We start from the raw sequence: 10,802 nt of genomic DNA, 5'->3' as shown, positions 1-10,802 counted from the left end.
AGACCTGCCAGCAATCCCACAGTGCTGCACCAACCAGCTGAGGCTGAGCCTGGAGACAGACCCCTGGCATTGGGCAGGGTGTGGGGTGGAATTAATTGTCTTCACAGTGGCTGGTGTGGGAGAGTGTTTTAGTTTTGTGCTGAGCAGGGGGCTGATAACACAGAGATGTTTTTGTTGTTGCTGAGCAGGGCCCACACAGAGCCAGGGCCTTTTCTGCTTTTACACTGCCATGCTGGGCAGGGGCTGGGGGTGCTTGGGAAGCTGGGAGGGGACACAGCCAGGACAGGTGACCCCAAGTGACCAAAGGACAGTCCAGCCCATCTGACATCATGTTCTGTGCTTAAAGCGGGGGAAAGGAGGAAGAGGAGGACATTTGCAGTGATGGCTTTTGTCTTCCCAAGTCGCCATTACACATGGCAGGTCCCTGCTCTGCTGGGGATGGCTGAACACTGCCTGCCCATGGGAAGCTGTGATTTCCTTGTTCTGCTTTGCTTGTGTGCATGGCTTTGCCTATTAAAATGCCTTTGACTCAACCCATGAATTTCTCCATCTTTCACCTTGTGATTCTCCCCCTGATCCCCTGTTGGGGCAGTGAGTGAGTGGCAATGTGGGGCCTGGCTGCTGGCTGGGGTTACACCATGACAGAGATGTGGCACAGGTGCCATGCCACACAGGTCTAGGCAGGAGCCTAAGTGGTTCCCTAGGATTTAGGTGCCTTTAGGTGGATTTAGGTTAAATCCCATTGTAGGTAGGATTTAGATGGCCAGCTGTAGCCATTGCTACCTCTATTTTACCATGTGAAGTGCACTGACAGGCAGTCACAAACCTGTTAGACATACCCTGGGTGTGGTGGGGTGATGTGGGAGCGGGTTTGTGCACTGCCCATCCTAGAGGCTGCCTGAATCCAGAGGTGCCTTTGGCAGAAGCCCTGCATCCCCCCCTCTGGCAGCAGCAGCCAGCACTCACCACGTGCCCCCTGCTTTGGGCTGCCAAGGGGGCTGCTGTGTGTGCATGGGCCCTTTGGACCCCTCCAGCTGCCCTTCTCTTGGTCCAGCAGAGGGAAGAGCAAGGTGTGGTAGGGAGAGGGAATTTTCACACAGAGAAACCTGGCACAAAGCAGGAGTTGAGTTTTCTCATCATGGTCCTTGCCGTTCCCACACAAGAGCTCCATCGTCCCACCGAGCTGCTGAGACAGGGAACAAGCTGTGATCTTTAAAAGTAATTGCCTGTGGGAGATATTAATTCTATTTTTATCCTTCCCTGTAACAAAAGCTTTTCAATAATGTCCTCACCACTCATCAGCATTACCCACTACATACATTTAAATAACACCGTTTCTGTCTATCCTTTTAACTCCCTGCTTGCCTCTTGATTTTTGGCCCAAGAAATAAATGCCACATTTCTGTTTCCAACACTATTGTACTTAGACACTCTCAGGACACCTTCCAAAGATCATTTCCTAAGATAGAAAGGTACTCTGTTGTGAAGGGGACTATCCTAACCTGGAAAACAAGAAAGTAGCACATACACACTCAACCCAGAGATCAATTGAAAATGTACATGGTAAAAAAGAAGAACTTACGAGTCCGTCTGAGCTTCAAATTCAATTTGAACAACAAAGATTAGGTAGAGAGGATTAATGAAGCCACTTGCTTGCACAGTCCCTGATAAAACTGGCATTAGCAAATATTTTGAGCATAGAGCTCCATTAAATATAGAATATAGACCCACCTAAATCACACACAGGCACAGCAAACACACAGTGAGCAGGAAGATCTGTCATGAAACACTGGGCTAGACTTGAGGTGACTGTCAACCTTCATCAAAACTCCCCAAACAATTTAAAAAAACAAACCAAAAAGCCTGCCTGTAGAGATTAATGGGAAAGAAATGAGCCATAAAGACTCCTCAGATCACCCCCTATCCTGTGCCACTGTTAGGGACTCTGCCTTGGTGGTCACAGGGCTGTGAGAGTGCCCCAGCACTGTTCCTGAGCCACAATGGGCCAGCGAGGCAGGGAGTGGGCACACAGCCCTGGGAGCAGAGGTGCACAACATCAACCCCCTCCACACTAAACCAGCCCAAGATCCACAAATGGAGAGATTAAAAGTCAACCTTCCAGCAGGGGGAAATGGACCTAAGGGTTTGCACCTTCTGAGGCACAGCACAGAAATTCCTTGCCTGTGATGAAGATGAATCACAAAAAAACCCTTGGATGCAGAGCCAGGGGTGATTAAAACTCTCTCTAATCCTCCCACTCTAAGTTCCTTAATTTCCCAAGAGAAATGATAGCATCTGGGTATTTACATACTCTGTGCAGACTGATGGGAAAACAAAAAAATCCACCCAAGATCACAAAGATTTCTCCTTCCTCTGGGTACATCTCGAAAAATGTTGAATAATTACAACCTAGTTGGAAGACCATACTTAAAAATAACTTTTCTTAGACCTATGTTGGGCTTTTTTACCCACAACCCCCTCCAGGCACCTCCCACCCACTCCAGTCTCATCACCAGAAGCGAGATACGTAAGATTAGAAATTATTTGGGTAAAAACTAAGTGACCATTAATCACCACACCTGACTTACAGGAAGAGCTGATAAAGCTCTCAGCTTCTGATTCTCAAGGGATCCAGCTGCTTTCAAAAGGTAAAACTTCAAAGAGAAATTCGTGATTACTTCAGATATGAAAAATTATGTCTATATTTCCAGCTGAGCGATTTCCTAACAATTATCATTTTTCCTTCTCAGCCTTGATCTCTGAAGAGCTTCCTCTGAATTTTGTTTTTCTTTTGCTAGGAGAACAGTTTTGTCTTCTAAAGCCACTTATCCCCATGGTGGTTACTCAACTCATGCCAGAGTAGGACACATTGGGTTCACATATGTCACACCAGAAGCTCTACACTAAGAATAACCTTTGAACTAACTCTTCAACTTAATCCTTATTCCTATTTATATTTATGGATTTATATTTATGAAATTATTTTGGGATTTATATTTATGAAAAACAGCAATAAAACCGCTTTTGAAGCCCATTGAGAAAATGTCTTGGTATCCTGGAGTATTTTTTTTTACTTCTGGAGTAAAAAAAAAATTGTTAAGAAGAACTGCTTTATAATGTACCATTAATTATTTAACATATTAAACTAATAAAGTCTGTGAAAAGATACCAAATTTCAGTAATCAATTTCCTCAAAAAAGTCAGGACAAGTTCAGCAATAAACTTATCAGATGCACTGGAAATTTCATGCAACAAACTTACCAGATGCACAAAGTTTATGCAGCTGCCTAATCAAGTGCACTGGGGGCTGAAATTGGAGGTATCTGAACATTTCTTCCAGCCCAAACTCTTCTGAGATTGTGTGACTCCCAAGGGGTCAGATACCTGGGCTTTATACCCCTCTGTTCTTCATTTTGAGAAATAATGCAACATTAGAAAAGACCTGTTAGATCCTGTGCTGCAGAGAGATAATTTCAGTATTTACCAGACTAGGATGTTGGAATCCTGGATGCTGAGAATTTTAAACTTTCTGTGCTGAAAGGCACAGACCCGCAAGAGAGCACTGCATTTGACCTGAGGCTGTGGAAAAGTCTTCCAAAATTGATTAATAGCACTGGAATTGTGGGTGTGTAGTTGGTTAGAAGTGTGTAATATCACAGGGTGGAAAACTTAGAGTTTGGGGTTTTTGAATATAGAAATAAACATGAAGGAAGATGGAGGTTTTAGGGTGGAGGCAGGTTGTTCTTTACCTTCTTCTTCTTTCTCCTTCATGGGTTTGGGTGATGTTTTGTAGTTGGACAGAAAAGTCTGCATTGCAGGCTTCCAGGGATCAGTTACTGCGTTAAAGGGGCAAATAATCCAGGTGTCATTTCTTAATTGGATAGTTTAGTCTTAAAAGACCCTGTAACAAGAGACAGTTAGCCATTTCGTGCCTTGCTAATGAAAGGCTGCAGAACTCATATTTGTGAGGCTGTTTCACTGATAAGAAATAAAAAACACCTGGGTCCAAACATGAACTACTGCCTCAAGTGCCGTCAATCCAGACCCAGAGAAACCAGCATTTGGAAAACAGTATGAACACACTTACCAGAATTAAATGGTATCATGTGTTAACCATGATTACCAAGAATTGATTTTCTGCACACACGTTCTAAATTTACTGCTTCACTGAAGAGCATGTGTGAAGAGCAATACAAAAAGAAAAATATCCAGATTCCACACTTTTTTCCCCAATGAAAAAAAAATAATTAGGAAAAAAAGAATTAGAAAATTTCAGCAGATAATTTACATTTTCCGCAAGAAGATAAACATGGTAATTGTGAAAATTCTGTAGCCTGAAATTCAGTTGGGAAGGTAAAAAGCTCCCAGACAGGACCTCCAGAAGTTGTCAGCAAAGGGATCTTTTTCAAAATCCCTACTACCAAGGCTATGAAATTAGAAGAAGAGCACTTTGACATTATAGATGGCCTCAGAGCCATGGATAACCTGGGAGAAAGTAGAGAAGTAGGTCCAGACTTCTGCTGCTTCATCTTTTCAGAAGAAGTGATGGTGATGTTTCCAAGGAGCACATCCAAGCCAGCAGCAGCAGAGACAGTATATGGAGGCTGTGGGGCTGGATGGAGCTGTTTGGATGTGGCTTTTTTGTGCAGTCACCAATTAAATTGTCTCCAGCTCTCTGCCCAGCCACCCAGTGCAGCTCCAGCACTTCCAGCAGGAGTCTTGGCAGAAGCCACGCAGCAGAGACCTGAGGTTTTCTGGCTTTGCATGGCTCTGGGAGTGTCTGCTCCATGAATTCCTTTGGGCAGCTCCTCCAGTGCTGAGCTGTGCCATGCTGTGTCTTGCTGGGGTCAAAGCCTGGGTTCCTCCTGCAGCTCCTGGGCATGGAATAGGGGACACAGCCAGTGATGTGGCACTGCAGCCAGGAGCTGCTCCTGCTTCCTCTGGCAGCTCCTGCAGAGCTTGTGCATGGTTCTCTTACTTGGAAAGTGAGATAGAGATGAAGATTTTCATTATTGGAATGAGCAGAGCTCACTTTCAATGCAAATATTGACTTGTGTGGTATAAAGAAAATTTTTGCAGCACACCTGATGTCTCTCTGACAAAGGAACACCATAAAAAGGACATAAATTGAGCAGAAGGAAAACCTAACAGATGTACCCTCTGAGTGAGTGGAAGTCACGAGAAGCTTCAGGCAGTGGAGTGGGAGGGAACAGTCAATAAATCACAGACTCTCATGCACAATCAGTGTGGGAAGGAACAGCAGAGAGGGCTGGGAGCTCAGTGCATGCCCCAGTGGGGCCTGGCCAGGTGGGCTTTTATGATATCTAAATATTCAGTGGGCTCTTGAAGGAATATTGTGGCTTTTGCTTTTGAAATAGTACCGTGACTTGTGTCAAATGCAATTTGTTTAAACACTTTTGCTAAATCAAGATATACCAGCCTGTTTATTTTGGAGAGATGAGGAGCTAGTGGCAAAGATTGGCAAAAGGTCTTTTCCTTCCCTCAGTGGATTTGGGTCAAGTGTTTACAGATTCACAGAGTCTGTCAGAGCAGCATCCACCCAAATTTCTGGCAGGAATGAACTCCTTAATTAACACGAGTCTCCATCCTGGCTTAAAGGTGAACATCAGTTTACAGCAAGAGGACCTCCCTGTGTATTTTTGAGTGCACTCTAGACTTGAAGGAGCTAAAAAATCCTTATTGGTTTGGTACACAGCACCTCATTGCAGAAAACACAAACTGCTGCCTGTGCCTGCGTTTGGCAGTACATCAGGCCCTGGGTCAGCCCAGGTTACACTGCAGCTCAAGCTGAGCTGATTTTTCACTCACTTGCTAAAAGATTTGGGGAAATTATTTTGCAAGAGGAACTTCTGGTACCTGTCCCTCAGGGGAATGTTAATGTTACAAATTTCCTGTGATTAGAGCCATTATGGAGACTTTTGAGCTGGAAGGAAGTAGAAATGGATTAAAAGTATTATATATGGTGGCTTTGGAGCAGCCCAGTGCTGGGCCGTGGGCAGCACTGATTAACCAGTCATATAAGCAGGGAAATACCACAGCAAATATCTGGTGGCTACTCTGTATTTTTACTCTAAGAATTAACTCCCATTCCCCAGTAATTAGCTTTTCTCTTCATTTCTGTGCGCTGCTGTAAAGATCTCTAGTGTCGTGTGCCCCCTTTAAGCATTTTTACCTCCAAAAGTAAGGACTACAACAGGCAACTCAGAAGCTAGGTATCTCCCAACCTTTTTAACCAAATATTTGATAAAAGGCAAAAGAGTAGAGAATAAAAGACCAGTGATGAGGTGTTTAATGAAGGTAATATTTAATGTGAAGCTCACATTGAATGCTCAGACACAAGCTCTTCAAGCTGTAAAAACATTTTTCATATACATCACTCAGCAGGGGGAGACCCCAGATTCCTGAGCTTCCCTACCAGGACAACATTCACCCTCAGGGCAGCTCTGCTCTAATTCCCCAGGCCTCTGCCTCAGAGACTCCTGTTGTTGCTCTCCTCCTTGAAGGACAGCCCCAGAAAGGCAGGAAACTTCAAGACAAGGGACTCTGATTGCTTTTATTTCTCCATACCAGTACAAAACATGTTTTTCCTGATTTTCTGATTCCAAAATTCCAAAAGCTGCGATGATCATAACCACTCAATTAGGCTGGAAGAAAAAAACCAAAGAGTGCTGAAATCTGAAGCAGACTCTCCTGCTCCAGCCATCCCCTGCTGTGCTCTCTCCTGACAGTCATCAGTCCCTGGAACTGAACCACAGCCTGAACAAGTTTCCCTGTCACTCTGAGCTACCATATCCCTTGTCTCTGTGACACCATTTGTTTTCTTTTATAGCTATTTTCATCTGTTGCTAAACATTCCTCTGAAATGACACCTTCTCCTTTAATCTGTAGCCAAAACACATTGCTTGCTCCCTGGGTGGGACATGTCTGCCTCTCTCCTGGATCTGAGAAGCTGCAGCTGCATCACTGTGATCTTGTGCCTGGTCTCCTTCTCCTTCTCCCCTTCAGTCAGAGTTTTCTAGAAAGGGAATGCCCTTCTTCTTCCAAGCCATTCCCAGTAAAGCCTGTGAGCACTCCTCATATCAAAAGCTAGTGCTAGCTTATCTGTGCAAAGCAGGGCTGCTCCTTGAAGAAGAGTAAATGAAAAGGAGCTGCTAACCTGCCCCTCAGTCTGCTCAGGTGCACTTGGATGAAGTAAGAACATCCAACTCATCTGCATATTTGTTTGATGCAAAACTGGATGTCACTACAGGACACGAAACAACATGAGCGCACACACCGCTGCTCTCAAGGTGAAGAAAAGGGAAGTTTATTTGTCTGACTCCAACATTTATAGTTTTTCAAAAGTGACAGTGGATTGGAGGGTGAAAGTGCCACCCCTCCAATGACACTGGACAAACCAACAGTCCATCAACTTTCTCCTCCTCCATAAAAGAATGCAGAAAAATAAGCTATTTACAGAAAGTGTGTGAGAAACTTCGTTACAAGAATGAAAACATCAGAAGGCTTCGAAAATCTTAAAAAACCAGGGTGACAACTGGATCCTTAAGAAGAGGCATTTTTCATCAAACACATCCTGAAGGAGGAATGCTGTCTGTGGCCTGGTATTTCCTTCAGTGAGATGGCAGACTTCTCAAAAAACAGGGATTTCAGCCCCCCAGCTGCCAGTGGCATTTTGCTGCCAGCAGGAGGAAAATTGAATCAGCCATAGCTGCCAGCAGGTACAGCTGCCACAGGTGCCTGCAGATTTCCCTGGAGTATCTGGAAGAGGTTACTTAACATGGCACCAGCATCCCTGGTTGTTACCACTTCTCACATGTTAATAATAATAATAATAATAATAATAATAATAATAATAATAATAATAATAATAATAATAATAATAATAATAATAATAATAATAATAATAATAATAATAAATCGTGCTGGAGAAACCAGGACCACAAATGTCCCACGCTGAGCAGCGTTGGGTTATGTGATTGATGGATCCCTGCCACCAAGACGTGGAAGCAGACACACTGTGACAAGCAGGGGAACCCCACGGCGGCACCGGAGCCGCCTGAGCCCGTGCTGGGGCTGCTCCCGGGGCTGTCCCGGGAAAGCAGCAGTGTAAGATCCGTGTCTCTCGGGCTGTTCACGTCCAATCCGGCTAGCTATGGACCCCAGCCCACACGATCTTACGTGGACGAAAGCAAAAGACCAGAAGGACTCTTCTCCACGTGGGGAACGAATGTCCTCCGTTCATTGACTTGAGAAGCACCACAGAGAGAAACCCACATGGAAAGAGGCCGGGCGGCTTCCTCTAGGGGCTTTTGTACCTGGGGAAGGGGGGCGGAGGAAGAGGACCACAATCTCCCCACAATGGGATACAAGTGGGGAGAGACTACCAGGGGGTACTGGGGCGAGGGTGGGTGAGGGGAAAAGCATGTGATAAGAGGGGAAGAACAAGCCATGTGATATAACAGAAACTATTCAGTGCAATATAAAGACTGGTCAGTGCAAATCCCCAATCGCCCCGTGCAAAACAACAACGAAATAAACTATTTAGTGCACTATAACACACCCGTCCTACACCAGCTCCCCGGCAGCTCACGGCCGAAGGTGCGGCTGCCCGTGGGGCTGGGGCTCACGGAGCACAGGGCGGGCGGCGCGTTCCGTGTGGTGTGATCGATGGCTGTGTGTCCGATGGCTGTGTGTCCGTGCAGCTGTGTGTCTCCCATCAGCTGTGGCTGATTTGGCTCACAGCCAAGCCTTGCCCAGCCCTGAAGCAGCAAAGGCGCTTTTCCAGTGCCAGCCCCGCGTTCCCTGCACTGCCCGGCTGCAGAGCGAGCAGCTCCCTCCAGGGCGGCGCTGAGCGGGGCTGTCCCACACGGCCGCTCCGCTCCCACGGGGAGTTTTCATCCCTGGAGCGCTGTGCTGCAGGGATGCACCGCCTGGGGTCAGCACCAGCCGAGGCGATGTCGGAAACACAGGCTCTCTGAAAGAGCCACAAAGGGGACGGCTCCGCTGTACCTGAGCGGACCCGAGGAGGCGGCACCGAGTCTGTTCGGACCCCGTTCTAGACTTTCTCATCTCCCGCAGGCGCCCTAGTGCCGGCTCGGGGAGGGGGTAGGCGCAGGGAACGGGATGCCGGCTGGACCTGGCCACATGGAAGCACAGGGGCAGTGTAAATGCACGGAACACCCTTTTCCTGGCCAAGCCGGAGTCAAGGGAATGAACTTCAAGGAACCTTCCAGAACTGTGAAGGGCAGCCCCAGAGACGCTTGGCCGAGCACAATAAGCCAACAGCTTTTTGATGAAGAGTTGAAGTTGCAAATGCTAAACCACTGCCGGCTAGAAATGACTTTTTAAAGACATTTTGAAATGCGGACTACTTCACATCAAAAACCTCTGCTTAACTCCATAAAAAGCAAAAGTGGTGGCCAGTGGATTAGAAAGTAAATCTCAGGGTTACTTTAAATGCCATCGTTTATACTTTTAATGCCTGTTTGCTTATGGATGGACCGTGCCTCTTGTCACTGTCCTGGCAGCACAACAGGGAGAGAAAGCACCGAGGCACTGCAACCCCAGAGCAGGACGTGGGGCTGCACAGCCACCCTGCGAGGCCACAGCCCCGGCCATGCAGGAAATTCCCACTCTCCCATGTTTTCAGGTCACTTGAGGAGAAATCATCTCAAGCAGCTGCACTCTTCCTAGTGTTTTCTACTATTTGGTAACTCACTGACTCAGCTTGAGCAACTCTTCTCCTCCTTTTATTTCTCCTTTTTTCTCCCAAGACATAAGGATTTTTTGTATGCCCTATCTTTGCATCCCATATTGTCCATTGCAAGGGCAAAATATAGGCTGTAGGAAATCTCCTCCACACTCTAGCCTGGACCTGTGAGAAGGGAAAGCACTGCATCTTCCCTGCAGCTTTTTTGGACACAGCCTTTTCAACTTGCCCCCAACTGGGATGTGAATTATGTTTGAACACAGCTGTCTTAAATCCTCTGGAGCCCCATAGCCAAAAAAAAAGAACTTTCAAGATTTAGTTTTTGTCTGAGAAGTCACAAACTGCCTACACAACTTGCCTTTTTCACCCTCACAACAGCCTGCAGTCCAGATAATGGGAACTCCTGAGAGATGAAGATGTGGTGGTGTGGGAATGATGCAAGGCACACCCTTCTTCCCCCTTCAGACACCACACAAACATGCCACAAAATGTCACAGACTGCTGGCTTGGGCCTGACTGCTGTTTAGGGCAGTAGAGGGAAGGGACAGTGTAGAGCCACAGACAAGTTCCTCCACACTCCTGAAAAGGCAGAGGGATGGTTTTGGCCTGACTTTCTCACAAACACAACCCAAGCCAAAGGACCTTTTTACCCACCAGCAACAGACGACACGGCAACCCACCACTCCCTCAAAGCTTGTGAAGTAAAGCTGTGAAGATCTGTGCCAGCCCCAGACCTTGAGTATGCTTCTAAAGTTTAGTCTACAACACAAAGGAAACTGTCAGTTTTGATTTGCTCCTCATTTTTTAAGGGGGAGAGACAGAAGAAACCCACTGACCCCATCTTTTAATAAAGAAAGGAAATGGTTTTAGAAAGCAAATTACCTGTAATCTTTATTTGAACAGGGAAATAAACATGTATTCAACTAATTTTGATGCTATAATTGTGTGTAACTACACAAAATTTCATACTTACACTTTAAAGTGCACCATTAATGGGTAAGGTCCATTTTCCCCCCAGAAATACATTCAATAGCTTAGAGAAGAAGGAAAGAAAAATCCACAAAACAAGAGG

Source organism: Melospiza melodia, chromosome 2, assembly GCF_035770615.1.
Source record: "Melospiza melodia melodia isolate bMelMel2 chromosome 2, bMelMel2.pri, whole genome shotgun sequence".
In the NCBI taxonomy this organism is placed as follows: domain Eukaryota; kingdom Metazoa; phylum Chordata; class Aves; order Passeriformes; family Passerellidae; genus Melospiza; species Melospiza melodia.
The sequence above is the reverse complement of the archived record's forward strand: the minus strand, read 5'-3'. Positions refer to the sequence as shown.